This window comes from Vanessa cardui, chromosome 11 (assembly GCF_905220365.1).
Source record: "Vanessa cardui chromosome 11, ilVanCard2.1, whole genome shotgun sequence".
In the NCBI taxonomy this organism is placed as follows: Eukaryota; Metazoa; Arthropoda; class Insecta; order Lepidoptera; family Nymphalidae; genus Vanessa; species Vanessa cardui.
In genome coordinates, this window is record NC_061133.1 from 2092838 (window position 1) to 2117595 (window position 24758).

Consider the following 24758-nt stretch of genomic DNA (forward strand, 5'->3'; position numbering starts at 1 on the left):
CACTTAACTATAACAGAAGTTCAAATCCCCTTATATAAAAACCAATTTACTTAAAAGATACGAAAATAGGTGAAAAAAATTCAATTTCGACACTCAGGTCCCTAGCAAATTGGGTCGAATCTATAACGGTCTCCGGGCCGTAAATCCCAAAGTTCGAATTTCGAACAGTTACGGCCCATCGACCAATCGGAAGAACGCTTATCGCGATCCAATGACATCGTCCTGATTACCGGCACCGTAAATTTGAAAATGGAACTAAACTTCGTTAATTACCGTACTGAGAAATTGCTCCAACATCGCGCGAAATCGTCAAACGCGATTTCAAACTCGATTTTGAACAGATTTCAATTGCCTATGATATAAAAATATATATAAATCTTTCAATCTTAGTAAATAAACGTTTATATAATATTTATATAAACGCCACGCACAGACATTAATTAGACAAGACAAAATCTTTGATAGTGCATTTACGTAGCGATTAATCCAATTGTAAATCGATTTTATAGCGTCATTAAATTATACCGAGCCGAATACATTCGATTATCCAGCGCACGTACTGATATCGCACATTAAAGCGATTATCGTGCTGTAAATACAAAACAGCTTAATTTAATCAATAACGCCTAATAATTATTAATGTAACCCTTTGGTTCCAACAAAAATACTACGATTAATTTTTGGCAACAATTTACTAAATTATAAATTGTAACTACACTCCATATTTTCAAATACTATAAAAATAATAATAATAACTTCTTTAGATGATTACTTGTGTCTCTGCTGCTGCCCCTGCTAAGTATCTTTAAGATGTCAAATGAGTTGTTAAAAAGTGACCAGGACATAGTTACCAATAATATGATTCGTGTTGAAACTGCATATAAGCCGCACTTTTCAAACTGGGCGTATTTATTTTCCATTTCTATGATAGTTTATATTAAATTTGTTCTTATATAAATCCTTCTGTTCCGACACATGGACTGGACTTTTCTTGTAGGGTCTGGTGTATCAATCCATAGGCTGGATTGTTTTGTGAACAAATTTGTCAATCGATGCATATAAGTAATTCGAGTCTAATTTTCTAGACTTTTGTTTTCAACTTCAGTGTTTTATCACAACAGTTTTCACCAGAGAAGCTTTCTAATGAAGCTATGTGCACTGATCCGTGAACCGAAGTGGGGCTTAGTGTCACTCACTGCTGTGAATTCGCATCTGGTGCGGTGGCACAAGAAAAACAAATTCAATCCGTCAAAATATTTTCTCGGGCGAGATAAAACGATTATTGCGGTCTAAAAAACATAGAACACTTTTCTGTTAGTCTATTTGTAGACGAAAGTCCTGGATATCATCTGGTTTCATATATATTTTTTTCGTATCGGTGTTTGTTGTGAGTTATGGCCCAGTGGTTGGAACGCGTGCATCTTAACCGATGATTTCGGATTCATAACCAGTCTAGCACCACTGAATTTTAATGCGCTTAATTTGTGTTTATAATTCATCTTGAGTTCAGCAGTGAAGGCAAAAATTCGTGCGAAAACCTACATGTGTCTGATATCATGGAAATTCTGCCACTTGTGTATCCACCAAACCGCATTATCACAGCGTAGTGTAATATATTCCAAACCTTCTCCTCAATGGGAGAAAATGCCTTAGCCCAGCTGTGGGAAATTGACAGCCTGTTGTTTGTTGATTGGATTTAAACTGTGAGAAATAATATACGGAGCTCACGAGTCAGCTCGTTACAACAGCGTTGCAGAAACCTCGGGAAAAATAACAAAATGAAAGCTATTATTTGTCGGCCATTTTGAACCAATTATCAGACTTCAAATACTACTGTTTTAGCCATATCATCGAAAGTGCTCGCAAAAGTTTCAGTTTAATTGGTAAAACTGCTCGAGTTGCGATATACAGTTCCTATTACAGGTTAAAATATATTAAATCTTATAAAATAATAGGATGGTGATTAAAAATTGTACATATAATTCACGATTAGATAATATATGTCGCAAAAGGGTATTGGATAACGAAGGGTTATTGCGTTATCAGTAAAAGATATGAGTTATTCCATTGAATTGGTTGATATGACACCTCCGCCCCCAAAAAGATCCAGCATTTTCAACTGGACAAATGATAGATGGTGAATTTATGTGAAATTAATTTATATAGGTAGGACGAGAAGATCTGTAAAAATGAACACTTTTTATGATATGTGTCCATTTTTCATCGCAAGGCATTTTTTTCTTTAATAATATAAGAAGAAAGATTGAAATTGCTTGGTACTGAATTGTCAGGAGTTACTCTGAAAGATGCATTATAATTACACACGGTACTAACAATACTCTTATAATAAGGTTATAGTTTAATTTGGGTGTCCATACAGCTCAAGTCGAGTTAAAACTGACATAGTCCTAGACTTGGGACAGTTACTAATGACCATAATGAACTTCGCAGAATCTCCACTATGTCGATGAATTAGAACGATGTCTTACTAACTCGCACCTAATTTAATTGTCCTTTTTTCGATTCAGATAATAAATGTGTCTATGTGTAAACACCAAGTGCATTTATATGTACATATGCTGTTACTTAAAGGAAATGGCTTGACAAATCCAAAAAAGATAGATAGAAGCTGCATATACATTTATTTAGCTAATTTTTTTTGTACTAGAAACGTAACTATGCTATCGGTGAAAGTAAATTCGCAGTGGAGTCACGTACAGTGTGGTAGGCCGGGGTTCTATTCCCTGACGGGCTATATTTTACTCCTTGCCTCAACGTATTGGTAGTCTAGTAACGTAATCGTAAAAAATGATACTGTTTGACGTGTGATGTATATTGTTTTGGTTATTTTCTGTTGTTGATAGATATGGGGGAATATAATGTGACAATTTTATGTTGCCTAAAGATTATTTTTTTATAGTCATTGTCGTTTTAGTGTACAATGAAAAAAATGTTGAGTCTTATGATGTGCCCAGGACATGAAACGAATGAAAAAAATAAGCTTTGAAGGAATGTTTATAACGCTAAAATTGTTCTATATACTTGTATAAAAAAACTTATTAATACTAAAAAAAAATAATCAATAATACGCAAAATTAAATTTCATATTTATCCAATACTTCACATCCAAAAAATATTTATTTAGAATATACAGTGAGTAATGTATTGTCTCTGTGTGTGTTTATTTACGCGTTATTATTACGGAGTTTATTATTACAAGCATACAATTATTCATGGTTATTTTTTAATCAATTTTCCCCTCGAAATTATTTTGTCAATTTCACCTCTACAGTATTTTAACCGTGAACTTCAGTTTCCGATCCCGACCTATCCAAGTTGTCTATTTATAGAGCCCCCTCCATCGTAAAACTTATAAATAATAAACGGGACTTAGTAGGAATCTTTCTAAACAAAACAAGCCAATATAAATTGAACCTTATCAGGACCAGATAACGACTTTAATAAAAAAAGAGAATCTCGCTTCATACAATATGAAATTTAAATTGAACTCTATGGTCTATTGATTAAGGGTGAAAATATGATAAAGGGATTTCGTACTAGAACAGATGCGTTACTACATATGATGCAAGATAATTTAATGTAGTTCACTGTACTTGAACTGCACGTAACAAAGCATAATAAAAAATCTATTATCCACACACATCACATCTTCCGTCATATATTGAATCGCTTACTTAAGCATATCTAATTTATATAGAGTGTACATTATTCATGTCGGAGTTAGAAATTAGATAAGACTACCCATATTGAAGGATCAATACTTCGAACTAAGTGTTTCGTGCGGCTTTTCCCGTTCGTAATAATACGTACTTAACTCTACATACGTTGAAAGATCGAGGGTGAGATTACGGGCTAGTTACAAACTAACAACTAAGTTTTGAGCAACTACAAAGTTTCTTAATGATGAATCTTGTAAAGAATAATAAGACTGCAATTAAAAAAGGAAGGTTTTGATAAATAAGACTTTGATTTATTTTTCAGAAATTTTACCTCAAAGTAATACTGATTTTTGGCTAAATACTTTATTTCGAAGGGCTTTGTGCAGGACTGTCTGGGTTGTTACCAACCACTTTTTAGATATAATACCGTTTAACAGTAATATTCTTGTGTTAATTTTTGAAGGATGAGTGATAGTACTCCACGCACAAAAGGCATCAGTGCTCCAATGTTGGTGGCAAATTTTCGACATATTGAATGTTTAATATTTTTTACCACTTACCACCAGCTAGTCCATTTGCCAGTCAGACTACCTAAAGATAGTAGATATTTTGTAGACAGTGGTAATAAAATATCGATACTAAAAACTTTGCGGTGGACTTTTGGTTAAAAATAATAAGTCATTTGATACTCTCTCCTAACACCCTTACAAGAGGGGTGAAGGAATTCAATACCTCTGGGCGTAAAGAAAACTCACTTAATTTTTTAAGGTTTACGAAATCAAATAATCTTATTGTCTGTAATGATTTTGATAATTCTTTTTAATTATAGAATATATACATAAATTATTATTATATGTTACGGCTAATATATTTGTAGTTTCCCTATATTAATATTGTATATTTATTGGTTTTGTAAGTTCTTATATCTTTTAGAAATATGTACATACATAATTTCAAAACAACATCATAGTTCATCCATTTTATATAATCTGTGCTAATATATCTGTTACCTTTTCATGCTTAAACTGCTGAACCGATTTTGATGAAATTTAGTATGGAGATAGTTTTAATACCGAGGATAGATAGGCTTATTTCTTCATTCACACTCGGGAAGTTATATGATGGTTTCTGTGCAATTGGTAAAGTTTTATTGAGCGAGTAAAACCAGAGTACAAATAGTGTTTACATATATTTATTACGTAATTCAGTCGGTTTACACTTCTGTATTTCTTTCTTAGAAAAATTAACTTTACAGCTGTCTTTCCAATCTTTTCCAGTTTCGTCTTGAAGTGGAACCAATTAAACATAGCCTTGTAAAATTGAGATGTCAAGGAATCCGATACGAGAGCACAATAATGTCACCCCTCCAGTAATTGTCTGTTTTGTTTGTAAGCCGAAACTAAGGACTTTGCCCCTTGTTTTTATTTTACGATCTAAAATTATTTCGGTAACATCAGACCGGCTTTTCTGTACTCGAAGCGGAATGTAAAGTGTTGATATTTAAATATATCTAAGAAAATTTACATAACAACAACAATAGTCTGTAAATTTCCCACTGCTGGGCTAAGGCCGCCTCCATTGAGGAGAAGGTTTTGGAACATATAGGCCACGGATTGGTGGTTGCAGGTTTCCTCGGAATGTTTTCCTTCACCGCTGAGCACGAGATGAATTATAAACACATGGAAATTCAATGGTACTTGCCTCGGTTTGAACCTGCAATCGTCGATTAAGATTCACGCGTTCTAGCCACTGGGCCATCTCGACTCGTGATCACGATAAAATAAATTAATTTTTGTTTTAATACTGTTAAGAGTTTTTTCTAACTAGTACTTCACTAACTAAGTTTTAGTATTCGTCATATTAATAATGATGAATTAAATTTTGACCTCAATTGACCCTTCACGTAGAAAAAATATCCACTCATAATAAAGCAATGCTCATCATTGCGATACAAACAAGTACAGCATCATTACGATAAATTCAAGTACATCACTAGACATGATGGTTAACATGTGTGTTGGATGCTTTATTTTATTGATAAGCATAACATTATATCATAAAGATTGTGGTACACGTGGTCGACATAATGAAACATCAAGTTTTATGACGTTTTTCTGTCATTATATTTTGAGAATTAACATTCATAGTATTTTACTCATTCACAAAATAACATGTAATAGTTATCGCCAGTGGTTTCGCTCGGGTTTCAGAGGTCACTCGTCCTGTGTTAGTCCTAATAAAGATTGCTTCCCTAGGGTTTATGCTTGCTTCCTACCAAATTTTACTAAATTGGTGAATTTACAGTGGCTTGGTCGTGACAACGAGACAGACACAGTAACTTTCTCATTTTTAATATTCTTATAGATTTATTCTCCTACACAAAAATAAGTGTCAGCTATTATGGCGTTCGTTTCTTAATCTGTATTGAAAATTCAGACAAAGTTTGTGCCCCTGATAGTCTGTGGTCGTCTTAATCGACATACACTGGCACTGCTGAAACCATGAACCTTTAAAAAACTTTATCAATACTACCAACTATGAGAACTGAAATGTTAATACAACCACAAGCTCACTCACAATTCAAATCGGAACACGACATTTGATTGGTGTTTAATAGTATAGCATATGACGAGGAGCAATGCAGCCAATCAGAATTGCACAAAACCTTTCCACCGGTAAAGTGGAATATAAATTCGAATATATTCAGTATCATTAATATCTTAATGGGTTTTCAATAAACAATACAATATCTATAGATACGCAAAAAGCTCTTTCTATGCAATTATATCTATTATAGGATTCAAATGTACCCTTAACAAACTCACCAAACAGTACGGTCTATATTAAAATCTCATAACAGTCGACTGACATAACAACGACAGATATATTTAAAACATATGTTATTTTTATAATAAATTAAACTAAATTATAATAGTCTTAAGATATGCAACTCTTTGTACTCCTCTGTGGAAGACACATAAAATGTGTCGTAACTGTACGTGGGGTGTCTATTTATAAAATCATTTGTCTGTACGTTTCAGAGATCGTTAAGCATAATGCTACTCATTATTCTTTGTAATTAAAAACACCCTTAGTCTATTTGTAAAGAACTATAATAGAACGATTTGTAACAGCATAAGTAATTTTAAGATGTGATATTAATAGTTCCATTTTAATTTTATAGCATTATGTTCGAAATGAAAAAGGTTTTATATCTGTTTTGACGAGCGAATGACAACCTATAAAAATATTTTAATTAGTCTTTTGAATCTATATATTACAGTTATTGATAAGATTTGGAATTGGCAGTATCAACTGAATTGTGTGCAATAAAATAATGGTTTTAGCTTTATAAATACTTTTTATATACAAGGAAGTAACAAGGTATAGCTGTGAACATCAAAAGTGCGACGTATGGAGAATGTACTATCTGCTTATTGTGTATTTAAAACAAAATTTAAAAATGGAATAAAAATATATTCCATTTTTAAATTTATTTATTTTTTAAACCACACCAAGCTAAAGCAAAGGACAGGGTGCAATAGGATTAGGTTACAAGTGTCATACTGTATTAGGATTATATGACATGTGCATTAAGCATATAATTGATTAATATGTTACAAATTACTAATAAGAGTATTTATTTGTCAAGACATAATTTTTGATTTGATTTGTGAATCCTTATCCCAACTGAAACTACTTTATTCAACGGAGAAGCATTACAGTTTCTTATTGATGGTCAAATTAAACACTACTTCCGGTTTAGAAAAAGGAACACCCTGACCTGAGAAGAACCAAATTAACACGGTTTTCGAAATTTACAAAAAAATTAATGAAAAAAAAAAAAACAAAAATATGTTCTGAACGAAAAAAACAAGCAAAATTGTATATTTGTTTACACTTTTAATTTTCAATTATACATCCACAGATAAAATATAAACATAACAACAAAGATAAAACAGTCTTTCTGAGCTAGCAACACTTGTCAATGGAAATTAAACGGACGCGCCCCCTCATCTTTGTCACAACTTTCCACCGCATCACATTTGCCGCTGTTCTACTATTTCCTATTATAATCTCGACCGTATGTATATAATAATAAAGGCTACATATTTGACAAGTTCAGTTTGTCAGTTGTAAGTTTGAGCATGACGAGACAGCTCCTAGTCGTTCTTTCATTTGACTGTTTGCTTTAATATGGATCGCAATTAGCTTCGTGAAAGGAACGCTTGAATCTTTTATATTTTATCTGTGTACACGCAATTTAATTATCTGTCCGTGATAATTAAGATCGCTGGTCAAATAGAGAGAACCCTTCTTGTAAAAAAGCATGAGGACTTGAAAGCTGTTTGGAAATTAGTCGCATGTATTTTAATGACCAAAAATAAAATGTAATTATGGTAAATAATGAACATAAAAGTGATTTTTGTGATTTATTTGTGAGTTGGGCTCCGTGGGTTATATTTCATGATGACTAGTTCGTATTCTTGAAATTAGTTTTTTCGAAACCTGGTTATTTGCTTTAGTTATATACTATAGTTTGTTTTACAAGTAAAAAATAATTATGTCATAATGTAATGATTTTCAGAAATAATCATGAAATACACATAATTTAATGTCCTTGGAGAACCTTAAATATGTAATATTGTATAGATAATTATATATAACTATGTTAACACAGCTACGTTAAGCTTTTATAAGAGTTTTAAATCATTATATCAATATAACACATGTAAATACACGTAAAAGATGTTCATGCTCATTGAAGCGCGACCAGACTAGTTCATAGAGGCAGGATAACAAATACCCCCAATTTAACAAACTGCAGGGGAGACACGCATTTGCATGTAACGTAATTTTACATTTAAAACAAATTTATCCCTAAACGGCATAAATCACGCCGGTCTGAGTAACCCTTAGTGGAATTAACTTTCTAGAAATGTAAAAATAAAAATATATGCATTTACCTCGAATGTATATCGTGTAGCTTGTATATTATTTGGTATATGTATATGTTAATCAGAACTATTACTATTTTCACGGTTAAACGTTGGAGTAAATAAATGAAGCTTTTAAATAGTTTGGAGCAGGATATAATTTTTACAGTAACGTAACATAAGTTAACTATTACATTCATATATTTGAATGAATTTCAAGATTTTATCGGTTAAAAACCCTCTCAGAATAATTTAATTATTTTATAATTATATACATTGGTGAAAATATACATACAAAATCACGCACATATAAACATACCACAATTTTTTGAATTATCGTGTAATTATGATGTAGAAGTGGCAACAAAATTATTTAAAAAAAATAATTGGCATATTGTGCATTGCTTATTATATGAAACAAGAAAATAAAATCAAAACTTGCGTATATCACCTTAGCTTACACAATCCCGTTCTCAATACTTTATAACCATGTCAGGAACCAACTGATTTGTATTCAAGGCGTATTCGCGACCTACCCTGTATCATACGTGTGCTATCGATTCGAGGGTTTGACCTTTAGTGAGAGTTTGTTGAGAAGGATACATACAAGTCCCTAAGTGACTTTCAGTGTACTTACAATTTTCAGCGTCAAGATTATTTAATATGGTTATTATTTATTCCTTCTCTTGCGGGAATGAAGTATCCGTAAATAAAAAAAAGATTTGTTCTATTCTTTAAGTGTCAGGCTCTACCCCTAGTTACTAGTGTTATGTTGACCGACATATACAACATAGTTTTCCAAGAATTGGGCTATAAAATTCAACCAACCAAGATCATTAGTCGCCCGCGTTATTCAATTAGTATAGATTACATTTATAATATATGTATAAATATATATTCGCTGAGTAGGTATGAAAGTTAATTAATTGCAATATCCAAATCATTTTATATATACATACATACATATATAGGTACTCTCTCATTACTATATCCTATGTAAATATAATGAAGTCTCGATAAAGATATTCGTTTTACAAACTAATACTAAATTAACTAAAATGCTATATGCAAATGTATGTATATTAAGGCATAATTATAAATACTTCTATGAAACAAAGACTGTAGTTCAAAAAAATGTTTGCAGTGGAATATTGATTATACAAAAATAGCTGACATTTCACATTAGCAATGAAAAGCTTTGCTTCGACATAATAGACCTAAAATGTCATTGTACCAAATATAAAGCCGATGAAACAATGGCAGAAAATGAAAAAAAAATCTAAGAATAATTTTTCTGAAAAAGATTTTAACCAACCATTAGGCTGTGACAATAATTTGACTCTTAAATAGTTGAGATTTAAGCAAATTATTGAATATCTATTGTATATTAACAACTGTGTAAACATTTATAAACACATATAAATAAATTATATATTTAAAAAAATCGAAGAAAGTCGGATAGGTGATAATGAACTCACACAAAGTAAAAAGGTATCTGATGACGTAGCTGATGAATGATTAATATAACTAATAACAAATACTATTTTTCTCACTACTCCCAGTGTCAAATTAAAAGGTATTTTATTGATTAATTTAGTATTGAAGAATACAAACAACAACTCTACAATTCAATAGCCCAGCTGTAATACAACCTTTCATTATTGTTATAGTTTATACTAAAAATCTTAAATCTTATGAAATCATCAAGAAGACGATAGTCAATATATCAGCTGTAAACGTTTCACGTATGTCATTAAAATAGAAAAAAAAAACAAAACATGTTTAACAAAGTCCCCTTGCTATTCGATCATAAAAATCCTATTACCTCACCTTACATAGTTGTGATACAAGATGCAAGACAGTTTTAAAATGGTCATTAAAATACGCGGTAAATGTTGGGATTTATGGACACGTACGTGAAGATACTACACAAATAGCTCACGGCATTATATAGATGAGTTTTATATGCCCTCGCTATTGTTGAAGCTGTAAACCTGAGTTTTATCTTAAAAGCGGGCGGTTTAATATTAGCTCTTAGATCATCAAACAAAACAAAAGTTTTACATGGAAAATATATGACAAAAGTAAATTGTTTTTTTTTTTTTATAATTTATGTCTTTACGAAAGAATATGCAATATTTTTTTTGTAATAATTTAAAAAAAGAATATCAATTCGACTGTTTTTTTTAATTACCCACTATACGAACAACATATGTTCGAAATTTAAAATGATTTTGTTCTCACTTGGACATCTTGGCTCAACAGAATAAGAACAGAACAGTTACTATTAACGTAACTATTATAATAATTCGTTTGTAATTCGTAAATTATTCTTACTTTACGTATACTAGACGATATATTCATGTTTTAAAAGTATACAATTTGTGTTACTACGTAGAAATGAGGACGAGCAAATTTCAGAAAGTCTCCGACTTAGAATTTTCGTACTTTTCTCTCATAAGAAAGGAAAATATTTCGCTGAGTGACAGACGCTACGAGAGCACTGCAATCTGAGCCGAGATGAAACTTCCCGTGCCTTATGAGAGCCTAGTACTTGTGATTTGTGACTACATGCGTTTTCAATTTTCCCTACTAGTACTTGCTAATAAATAAGTACTTTGACTTATTTGAAAATAGACAGGAACTAAAATTGTTTAATTTTAATATTTGCGTAAGTAAAAACTTCCCGTGCGTTCTGAGAGCCTGGTACTTGAGATTTGACCCTACGGATTCTCTACTTTACAGATTAACCTAATGCTTGATTTATTTTTTTATATTTGAAAGAACGTAAACATATTATTATTATTAGTAGTAGTATATATTTAGTATTTTGTATTTTGCCATATGGCAATAAATCAAATTAATGTCTTGTAAGGTTTCGGTCTTTTTTACATTTCCTAGTAATAAAAAATAAAATGATGTAAAAGGTCAATAAAAAATATTTATATATGGTACGAAAGTATATTTATACTTAAGTTATTAATTATATATTTAAATTATTGTAACATGTGAGACGGATAAAGCATCGTTTTAAAACATTAGAACTCTATTTTAAACAACGTTTATAGGATCCCTTATATAACAAAAATCTAAGGGTGGATAAGGCTATCGTTATGAAGAATGACAAAGAATGCAAGGCATGAAGGCAGGAATAACATTAGTAGGTAGTAAGCGTTCCTTACTATTGGATGGGTTTATACAACAGTGAACCGTGATAGGATTTTATATGAATTAAATGAAAGGTAAGGACGTATATTACCTTTTTAAATGAATATTATGACATATATTATTCAAATGAACCAAATGAAAAATAAAAAAAATACTTTACAACTATCAAATATATGTATAGTGCAATGTGTACAACAGCCTGTATTTTTTGTATTTAAAATATTTTTTTCTTTATAATAATATAATAAACAAACATTGGCGTATTCTGAATAAGCGTGTCCATATCTTAAAGATGCACCCTAAGAAATCAGGATGCGTACCTTAGTTTCTCATAAGATATATTATTTTAATAATCGCCAAGATTACTGTTATAAGGGACGGATTCTTTTGAGTGTCCCTCTGAGGACTGTCTGTCTTGAGAAATTGTCCCTAGCTATTTCATTTGTAAGGGCTTCTTGATGTATGCCGTATTCAAACGGGCCCTCTTCGCTTGAAGTATTTCTTTTATTTGTCCGTTTGATCTGTTGTTCAATATAAACAGGATTAGGTTTACAAAATGTATTAGAAAATATATTACGCAGAAAGAAAGCTAAAGAAGTTAATAATTTTGTCTTTGTATTTGTTATAAAACCTTTTTTGATTATAACTTTTCACTTTATGTTATGTCTGTAGTGTCTTCCTACAACAAAAAAAAAACTAAAATAAAAGAGCCATCGTTATTATCTTCGTTTTAAACGGAAGACATGACTTTATGCCTTACAATTTAATTGAATTTGAATAAAAATTACAAAAGACTTGGCTGTACGGTGTAATACCTTTGCCTTTTCCCTCTAAAGAAAAAAAAAGCGAAAAAAAATATTATCTTCGTGTGACAGCTACGTTTGACATATGCCAAATGTCACACTGCTTTAGTAATCTACGTAAAGCCACAAAAAAAACAAGAAAGTAATCTACGTGTAGTTATTGGCCAGTATGCGTTCTTAGCTTTGACATTATATCTAGACAAATAAATCTCAAAGCTTTAAAATTAAAATAGTTAACTGTATATCTAAAATCCAAATGAATAAATAAAGTAAAATAAGACGCTTTTCGACATTGGATAAGAGATCCGAATATAACTCCGTAGCTGTTTCAGACAAACAAACAAAATTCATACAGAGTGGCAGATGTTACCAAAATTACTTCGTGTCAAGTTAGAAATCGTAATTAACTCGCTCGCGTTAATCACACATCGCGAGCGTCTACAAAATGGCGGATGTCACAAGATGGCGGACGTCAGGCAAGACTCTATTAGTGCAGCGTGGTGCAGCGGTTTCTTAATAAACGACGTCAAAAGTAATTAGTCTTTGCCATTTTATCGCTATTAAACGGTATTTTATTATAACACTTGTCTAATTCTTTTTGCCACTATTTCCTTTGAGTCTAAGGGTGGCAAGATTGCAAAAAATCACGTATTTCTTGAGCAATATAATCTTAACTCACTAAATTCGTTTTATTTAATTTTTATTTGGTGAAAATTAAAAAAAAATAAACAAGTTGCGATTATTATATTAAAATTTAATGTATAAAAAATACATATTAATTCATGCTGAAAGATTCTCCCTTCTCGTGTAATCTCAGGTTCATTATGGTAAAAAGCCCAAGAGGCTATATAATATTGTACAAGTTTGTAGTGTTAAAAAAAAAGCTACAAATATTTTTATACATTTATACTAAATTGTTCTTCATATAAATATATTGTAGGAGTTTTATAAAAATATACAGTACTTAAATTCCTGCTTATTGCCATTAATTTAACTATCAAATAGAACGGCTTGTTTAATATAATCAAGCGTCTGGCTAATTAAAGATAAGCGAGCCTAATTACACTTCAAAGCCAGTCTCTTCAGACAGTATATTAACTCATCTATCAGTTGTACGACTTTGTCTTGCGCCTTATTCATTATAGCGTGTACAAAAGTTTAAATAGCCCAATTCGAAGAAGAGGATAAAAATAAAAAAATAAAATACGCACACTAAAAAGGTTTTATATTTTAAAGATAATTTTTATATATTTAAGTAAATATCAAAACATTTAAATGTATAATGTCTTTCTGCTTTCCTATGAAATTTACGATGCATCCAAATATCTATTACTAGATGAAAACCCGGTTTCGCTCGGGTAAAATGAAGAAAACTAAACAAATACGGCTTATCCTTTACTTTTTATAAAGCACGTAAGTTAAACATGATCGCCGTGAAAATTTCATGTCATTAAATTTTATGAATTTAATATCGAAATACCTCGATTACAGGAATTTTTTTGGATACAACATATGTTCACTGAAAAATTTATATTTTTATCCGGTCTATAATTATTCGATCGGGTCTATATAAAACTGCACGAAATTATTACTAAAGATTAATTTTCAAAAATCGAATAAAGAGACTATCCATCTCTCGTAGAAACTATATATTACCTCCGACGGTAACATATATACACTCGTAGTACATACGACCCGCAGACGACAAAGCAAAATGCTTGCAATGATGTATGTTCCACAAGGATCTGAGTTATGAAATTAGCGTTGAAGGAACAAGGACAAATTAGTTTACCGGCGTCTGTTTTGCGGTATTGTGTTGTAACAAACATATCCACTAATTAAATCTTAGTTCAACATATTGTACGGGATGTATTTATAATAAATGTAAAACATTATTATAAAGAAAGAAAATTATTTAACTCATAAATGTTTTAAATAATCTTTAATGGACTCTGTGTTATCTCTGTGAGTTATCTGTGTAGAGCTGTCAGTTTGAAAGCCTTCTACGGTAAAATTATTCTATTAGCATCTGTAAGATGGCTGTGTTTACAATTCCTATGACTCTTATAGTAGTAAGATATTAGTCTTTTCCAGTCATGTTCAATCGCTATCCCGAGTCAGATTTTGACAGTAAGGAGGAAAAACAGAGTGCAGGGATGTTTGTGCACTCTCTTGTATATTATCTCCTGACATATCTTTGTCTGAAATTGCCGCTGTCACTTAAATCGTCCAGTAAAGTTATCATCATCATCACGTTATCAATCCATGAATTTAATTCTGATCATAATTTTTTTATATCTATTTTGTTCGTTCAGTTTAGTTTGTTCCTTTTTTGAAAAAATAATCATACGATGATGGTAACAAAGTTACTACAGTATAGTTTGTTTATGAAGAACGTTTTAATAATTTAAAACAATTTCAACAAAAAAAAGTAATGACATAACAAATGCATTTTGCGAAAATAAAATAGAATATTTAAAATTAGAATACTTTTATTTTATCTGTAAAAACTACATCTGATCACATTAAATGTACTCTGCATCATTTTTAATTAATATAGACAACAGACTATAAAAAGACGACTAAACAAATATGGTAAAAAAACCTACCCTAGAACAAAACAGTTCACCGCAACTGAATTAGTTTCACCCTCTCGCTTCGGGCGATAACTGCTATACAGTAAAACTTGTTACTTAGCATCGAGTGCATAAAGGATGATAGGTAAATATAAAAAAAAAAAACAATTATTAGAATTTATAATGTTAAACTTTTTTTTATGGTAAAAGTATCACATTTTACAGCCTAAAGGAATAATGAAAATAATCTGTAACTTTATAAAAAATGCTTTGGGTTTTTATTTTACATAATACATGTACGTGTCGTTATTTTTGTATGTTTTATATACTTGAAATATTTAAGAAAAGATATAATTATAGATAAAAAATACCGTTTATATCTGAATAACAAAACTGCGTCTAACCAGACATAAATATTCATAAATTCTCAACAGAGCATCGGATGCGTAAATCCTAAAACGGAAGTCCGGTTTGTTTCAGAGCAATTGTCATGCAAATGTCCGCATTAAGGGTAACGTTAAGACACCCTCGCCCTGACAATTAAATTAAAACGAGCCCTAGGATGCAGACTGTTGAAACTTCAACGCTATTAAACGAATGTTATTTTATGATTTTTATTTATATTAAATTGTTTTTTCATTGGTTAAAAAAAATAATAAATAAAAAAAATGGCAGATTTAGTTCATCCTTTGCCCTCTAAAATATTATAAATTGGTGCAATAATTGAAATGACCACAAAAAATATTACGGATAAGGGAAATGAATGTGCCTGTGTGGAGAAATACCAATGAATTGCTATCCGGAAGGTTATGAAGTCAAAAATAATCGTTTAGAAATCTGCCAAAGTACCCTCAGGAACGTAATTGCAAAATTCATCTCGACACACGATAAAATAGCCAAGGGCGCCTGCAAAGAGGTTGAAAAATACGTCCAATTAGCGTTCTTTTTCGGATTCCATTTTTCAATAATAGCCGGTGTGCAATTAACTGTCAAATGAATCATAGACGTCGACAGATTAAAAATCCTCATACATCGAACGTTTAGGAGTTCTTCTTTTAAAAATTACCGCGAATTTATTCCGTTTGCTGTATGATGGTTAATAAAAAAAAATACAAAGCACTCGAAAATGTTTTGGACGTAAGCCAATTTCGAAAGCCATTACAATTGACTTTTTAAATAGTCCGTGTGTTTCAAATTATCTGTATCCTGAATTGTATCGTATAGAGATATTTGGTATAAAATGTTTGAAATTGATAGAATACTTTTATAGTTGAATGTCGAGTTTACAATTGTCAAAAATATATAAGAGACACGATAATGCTTTTTCAGAGAAATGATATGGCATGAAGGATCTGGTCATTTTAAAATTTTTTGTATATTATATACCATAGTAGTGATAGTGGTAACTTTACTTAATATAGTTGTTCGATGACGCTTCAAAAGTGCTTGCTGTAGCTTACTTGAAGGAATAGTCTACTTTTAAGAATATTTTGATTTTTACGATGTTAATATAAAAAAAAAACTACTTAAGTTTCTAAAGGCGACTTAAAACTAATTATAAGTTAAAAAAATGTTCGCTGTTTAAATTTCTAACATAGGGTAATAGGGTGACCAACGCGTCAGGTGTTCCCAATAGTCGGGCTGCTGTTTATAGCCTTCATATTTCAGTACCCCTGAAAAGACACCCCTGATTTGCATTTGACAACGACTCGGCAGCAATAACTAGAAGCACCCCAGTTCACTCGTAATTCGGAAGCAAAGAAAATAGAATTTATCTTTTATAATTCTTTCTTTCGTTCGTTTTATTTAAACAGATTTAAACGCACGAAGAATCACGAATGCTTTACGATGTTTTTTGGATTGAATCGAAACAGAAATATTTTTTAAGCTTTAATATGATTAACTTGTGGCGGTTATTATAGCTGTTGAAACGAATATAATCGCTAAAGACAATGTAGTATATAATAGCTATAAAATAATTGATTAAAAAAAAACGTATTCTACATTTGAAATTATTTAATATTTAATACAATTAACAAACAACTTAATATAATTAAGAAGTATTGTTTGAAATGAAATAAACTAAAAGTATATCGTTTCTAGATTATTTAGGTCTAGAAAGACCATGAGAAAACAGTCGTATATACAAATAGTACGCTGAATGTAGAAGGTACTTAGGTAATAGCGTCAACTTTTCCCGTTGCGTATTAAGGGTGGAGAGCGCTCAGGAACTACAGCCATTAGAGAATCGTTAGTGCGAGTGTCTTACTCCTCAGTCGGTACTTGTATTTATATTTTTTACTGGTTCACGGGAACCGAGGTTATGGAAATATAGTGAACTGCTCCGTTGAAATCCATTCATTCGTTACAGGAAGAGGTTACAGTAAAAATAAATATAAATTTTAAAAATGGAATGCTTATTTATACCAGTGGGAATCATGAAATAACAGTCATATGTATGACTAAACATGTGACAATAGCTTAAACGCAATATCATCATTATAGTACACTCGACCACCCATGATCTATTGATCACTTAACGCTCATTGGATGATCATCCCTTTCCTCTGCGCGGGAGTCGTTTCCTGTGCCAATTATCGTTTAGGGCAATAATTGTGGGAGCTTTCTATCGTGAAACATTGACTGTTTATTGTTTTAACTGGACTTGAATGAAGATACTACTAATACTGAAAAAAAAAAACAAATAAAACACTTAAACAATATACAATTCTGTTTTATATACAACTGAATTGAATATATTAATTTTAAAACTTTAAAGAAGCATTAATTATATTTAGACCAAAGTGTGAAGATTATGGTTAATGAACTGTTATGATAATTTGAAGAATTTGAGAATATTAACAATACAATAAATTTACGAATACACTTAATTCATTAACTTTTATAAATATAATACGACGATTTGACGATCTCCGTGATCGAGTAGTGTGTACACCGGTTTTCATGGGTACGCCACTCCGAAGTCCCGGGTTCAATCCCGGCCAGGTCTAAACAGAAAAAAGTTCATTAGTTTCTATGTTGTCTTTGGTCTGGGTGTTTGTGGTATCGTTACTTCCGATTTTCCATAACACAAGTGCTTTAGCTAATTACATTGGGATCGGATGTATGTGATGTTGTCCAATATTTATTTATTTATTTAATACCCTAACGATTAGATACTTTTTTAGAGATGAAATGTTTTTTATTAATTTTATATACACTGGCCAAACATGAGGTACGTTATAACACGTATTGCTTATAGGCTGTATATTAAATGTTAAATTATAAACAGAGCCTGTCCCCAATCGTGGCGCAGTTCACCTCTGACGTGACGTCACGAACCGTTTGATGTTTTCACGTAAAAAGCTTTTGTCACGCTCTCCTATTTGGTTCGAACGTATTTGCTTTGACACAACGCATTGTAAAAACACATTATATTATACTAATACTGTAAACGTAACTATATATGATTAGTAACTCATCACGTCTAGGTCAATTAAATAATCGTAAAGTTATTATTGATTTGAAAACATTGCTATATTGTTGACTCTACATAAAGATATATTATTTGTATTATATGTTACGGGATGCAAATATTTTTCGCGGATGGACTATTTATTAATTATTACTAATATTATATGCTAATGTATAATATAGGTATATATACCCAGGTGTACTAAGTGAACAACAGGAATCGCCAAAAATATTATTCTTAATTGCTCTATTACTGTTTCAAATTGTAATATTGTCATGAATTATTATTACTTCTTAAGCTATCTATAGATTAAATACAACTCATTATAAGGTGACCTACTTCTACAACTGCCTTCGTTAAATAAATAAAACGTCCGTTCGCTATTTCCATAATCATATACCAAACATATGAATGTGAAAAATAAACTTTTTTTTTTCTTTTACAGGTAAGAATACCGAACGAGGGACGCAGTAAGTTCATAAAAACTGACTCTTAATTGAATACTTTATTTCTTTTGTAACAAATAACGAGAGCACTTAAAACTTTCGTTAAAAAACTGTCTCTCGTGTAGGGTGCCCATATGTCTTGCAACTAGTAAGGATATTCCTAATTTTACTAAAAGGTAAAAAAAATTTTTACATAAAGTTTAGTATGGTAAATTAAAATGCTAATGATTGTTATAACAGCTGACTTTGAGGGGAATTTTTCTATGACACAGATATTGGAAAATCGAGTCAACTGAAAAAGCGTTCCCATGAAAGGCAAGGCTGTCAATTTACAACTCCATCAGTAAATATTCATAGTGATATAGCGTGGTCCAAGTATGATAAACTAATTTAACCTAACATATAAATTTTTATTACACTGTACGATCTTTAATATAAAATTATAAATCATGTACTTATATTTTTTAAATAATTGATATATATTGCAAAAATATAATGTCTAAATTCATTAAACCAATTTAAAATTTTAAATACTTTATTCACAATAACCTATATTATAATTTAGACTTATATAAATTAAAATCTTCAATGTCCTGATGAAATAGCTTATAGATTAATATCGAAGAATTAAAAAATATTTACATTGCTATAAATAAGTGCTTGGAAGTATTACTGGACTGTCCCATAAATAAGCACTAATTGAGATCGTCTAGACTCAGACCTTTTCCAGGTGTCCTGGGGCGATAACTTGAGTAAAGTTTAAAGATTCCACTTAGCGTACAACCGGACAAGCTACTTTTTATTTTATATATCAACGCACTCTAGTGTACCATTTTGGCTTGTGCCTACCTATTAATTTATTTATATCTTAATTTATTGCACAATTTGAAATAAACCAATAAATAATAAAAATAATTGCAATATTAAAAATAGAGGTACAATACACAATTCAAATATATATGTATATATCATCTATTTATATGTGTATAAAATATACTGACTCATCATGAGATCTCAAAACAACAGGCCCGATTGACTTGAAATTTTGCATTGTTAATCCTTTCGTGACTTAGACGCTCAGTAAGGAATTTTGGAAATTTCAACTTCAAGAGAAAGGGGGTAACTTAGATGAATACCACTCGTACGAACTTAGGACGGACAGCTAAGACTAGATAACTCGTGTGAACTTGATATTTGTCTCAAATGTTCGCTGGTACTATTAAGCCGAAGAGTCAGTTTAATTATTCAGGTTTCAGCTGCAATTGTTAATGTAAAACAAACATCATTACACTAATTCTATGAACTTCTTTTTCCTTTTTTATCAATTTTTTGGGACTTTTTTCATTTTTACATTTGCAAAGCTAAGTGACAGTCCCACAGTTCTCTTAATAATTAAAGTCCCCCACCAGCAACAATAACAATAAACTATTAATCACAACTTATTTTAACTGAAACTAGTAAATCATTTTTGCCATATTATCTGAGTCCGGTCAGAACTTCTAGCTTTAAGTAACCATTTAATGCTTTGTAAAAGCTGAGAATACAGTATTATACTTTAAAAAATGAAATAGTTTTTGTATTCTACTCTTAAATAAGTCAAAGCTAAGGATATTTAAATCCTTTTATATATAAAGAAACAATATCCGCTTATATTTTATTAATATGTTAACTAAATTTTTTTATGTTATAATTTACATTATAATTAAAACAAAATCATGTCTATCTTGATACAAAAGTTTTGGTATTCGTTTTTATTTTCGTTCAAGACTTAAATCTTATATTTTACTTTGGGAATAAACCGAGAAAACAAGCAGGTTGAAATAAAGAATAACTTATCATAGCTTGCATTATATTATTATTCTGTAAACGCCTTTATAAGCTCCATATTAAACAAGCTGAAGTAACATTAATATTCTGTTTATCACACTTTCAATATTGTTCAATGCAAATTAGATGCGGAGTTTGAAAAGTAAACGCATTTACACCTTTCTTCTGCGAAGTATGGTAATTGTTATTGCCGAGTTAATCTTACCTTACTGCTAATGTCAAAATATAAAAAAAAGGAAACAGAATAAAACTATTAAAGAAGGAATTTATTTAATTCTCATAATCGAGCAAGGAGTATGTTTTGCTTTTAGGAATCTTTAGTAATTTTGTAAATAGGTAAATAACCCATACTGTCTGTCTGACTCTCTGTTGCTGCTCCACTGCCAAATCAATTTAACGAATTTGATGAAATTTGAAATGAAAGAATGTTGAACCCCAATAAATAACAAAAACAACTTTGGAATGACCAATCCTGACAAACAACGCAATGACGAGCGAGGCAGCAAGAGAAAAAACCAGTCATCAACGGTAGAGAGAAGCTCAAATAATACCGTGCAGTTCAAAGACAGGAACTAGGATGTTTTATAAACTTTGTATAGAGTATGATAACGTTATAAGCGTACCGAAAAACAACTATAACCTGTTCCCTTATCACACTTTCGTGCTGTTTCAATTCAGAGTTTGTTCATTAAGGTTCAGTTATAAGAATCTGAAACAGACAGTATAGGCCTCAGTAGATTACCAATTGTAACCAGAATATTTTTCGATAAAATATCGTATCCTCACTACTCGATACTTTTAACGTCAGTGAGGTTTTCCACTTATCTGAAGTTTTCTATCAAAGCTTGGTTGATGGATTATATTTTGCGATTCATACGAACTTTAACAATTTATTTTGATGAAAATAAGTGATAGTATAGGTTGTATAATCAAATCTCTACATATGTAGGTAGTATAAAACAAAGGCGCTTCCCGTCATTTAAACGCTTGGATATTAAAAACGTTTCATCAATGAATAGAATGATTTACGAAGTATGTTTATTTATAATAGTTCTCTATATGTATAACTTTTCTACTTGACACGAGAATTTTTCCTTCATGTTCAGTCTTTAATATAAAAGTTGTACACATAGCATTATTGTACACATTTAAACTCTGGACAAATAACTAATTTATAGAAAAAAAATTGCACGACTTTGTCGCAAACGCGTGTATTAACATAGCGCGAAAAGCATCGTAAACTAATATAAACAGACAAACATAAAATTTAATATAAAACAGAGCTGCACCTTGCAGCTTGTTGCCATTTGCACCCTTCCCATTGTTTGCGTAACTCACTAAAACTCACCCTACTAATGAAAACCTGAGGGAAAATTCGGGAAAACTCATAATAATAGGGGACTGCAAGCCCGTTTTGTATACAGGTTGCTTTTTTTGTTGTTTTAAGCACACGTCGCATTTTTGACGTGGTTAGTTAAAGTACGAAAGAGGTTTTGTATTATTTTGCTTACATTTCAAAAGAGAAATTGTGCAAGAGAAAATTATATTAGTCTTTATATTTGTCTCCGTGTTCATTCTTATCTCTTTGCGAGGTTATATTCGTTTCGAAATTTTAATGTTTTAAAATGGTTGAATTTTTATTCCAAATAAACGTTTTCAGAATAAAAATGTATGTATTTTTTTGTAACCATATAATAAAATACCGTAACAATCGTTTGAAATGTAATGTTGTAAAGAAATCATTCAAAAATGAGGCTTTTTTTAGATAATAAGGAAAAGTGAACATCTGTATACGTTATTTTATATAAATTCAAAGGCTGGCGCTTCTCAAATTGCGCGAAGCACAAACTTATGCAGATTCAGCGCAGATGTCGCCCACCCTTCGATTATCGTATGGAGATTAAAATGGAGGACCCAATGCTTAGCCCGTAACGGTTACCCCACCTGAGAATATGAATACTTAATTCTACAAAACATTTTTACACCTTTCATGAAAATATTTGATACTACCATGTTAAAAAAACTTAATACATCCTGACTAAGATTATAACTGTTTCACTTTGTGCGTTTCGTAGAATAAATATGTTGATATAATACTTAAACAAGCACCACGTGAACTTTATTCAATTTTATTCAGTAACTTCTGAAAGATTTGCATAAAATGGGTATAGAGATAGGGTTTCTTGATATTACACAATGATTAGCTATTCTATCACCCAACAGTAATTCTTAGTACTGTTGTGTTTCGGTTACTATAGGCACAAGAGACATAAAATTTTAGTTTCCTAGGTTGATGGCGCATTAACGATTTAAAAAATGTTTAATATTTCTTGCAGAATACATATCTATTGGCAGTTATGACCATTTACCACCAAGTGGCCCACCAGCCCACCCGCTTACCTGTATCAAATATATATTTGTTCACATGGTACAATTTTATTGTATGTATGGATAGTATACATTTCTATATTCGTTTGTTTGATTACAATATTTTGCTTTTCATAACTTTGAAACTGAATTTGATGCTGGAGACCATAAAATCAATCCTTTACATTGTCTGTTGATTCATGTGTTGAATTTATAAAAAAATATATACACTATTATGTATAAAGTCTATAGCCGCTACATATTCGTAACTACTATTTTATTCCTATCAAATATTTAATATGATATTAAACACAAACAAAATATCACCCAGCAATTTCAAATTACTTTACGAACACGTCCCATCAAGGCATTGGCAAACATTATTATCCTTTATGAATATTTGACGGCTAATCCAAACTTCTATCTTATAAGTCGTGTACTACAGAATAAGTCAGCGAGTTCATAAATTATATGCAAGCAATTATATTCTTTACATGCTTGGCGATAAACACTAGATTTCCATGGGATTCGATTTTATGCATCAGGTGAAAATTTCTACTCATAATTTATTAACGTGTGCGTAAAACTCCCCTAATTTGTGTAATTATTTGCGAAGGGAATCCGCTATTCAAATATTAAATGTTTCGTCCCTCTGATATTCGAAACTTTGTGTTACAAACGATTTTCTTTACCTTAGATAATATAGTAATATTTACATATCCGCCATGAACTCTGTAATAATATATATTTTTTAATATACATATAAACACTACATATCAAATTAGTTTATTAATGACATATAAAGGAGAAAGAATTTCAATCGGCCGTTGTCAAAGGGACCTCTAACGTGATACAGTTTCGCTCAAAAGCCTTAAAGTAAACATTGAGTTTGCATAAAAACCGAAATTACCATATCAATAGGACCTGCGTATGTTCATCAAACACTTCCAAACGTTAACGGCATATTAGTTACAGAATAAACAAAACCCTCCACTGCTTATCGACACAAAATGCCCACTTCCAATTTCAATATTTACGAAAAGCTTGTCAGCGGAAACAGTTGAAATGCGCTATTCGTTTTGAATTAAAACTTTGGGCTTGATAAGAATATTTTTTTGTTTTTTTTTTTGGTAGAAAACAGTATGTAGTATATTTTATAAATAGTTATTTATAAACAATTACCAATAATACTTTTCCAATTAATAATTAAACAACAAAGTACAAGCTGTAAATTTAATTGAAAAATTATATATCAATTATTTTTTAAATTAAATTTATATACGATATAAAAACTTTGAAATGATGATAATTTTTATTAGGAAATATGTAAAGATTTCGATAAAATATAAATACAACAGATTTCATATTTATATAAGACTAAATATATGTGGTATGTATAGATACATACTGAAATGCGAAACCTTCCACTAAATGTGTCTTTTGAAATCGGTTTGTACGTCTTATTCACTGCGGGTCTAT

At 30.8% G+C, this 24758-nt stretch overlaps 1 protein-coding gene across 5 annotated transcripts in view; it reads left to right on the forward strand.

Annotated features, from left to right (window-relative positions):
* The window catches only part of LOC124533878, a 435154-nt gene that overhangs the window by 278244 nt on the left and 132152 nt on the right, over nt 1-24758 (forward strand). The gene's annotated exons all lie outside the window — the stretch shown is intronic.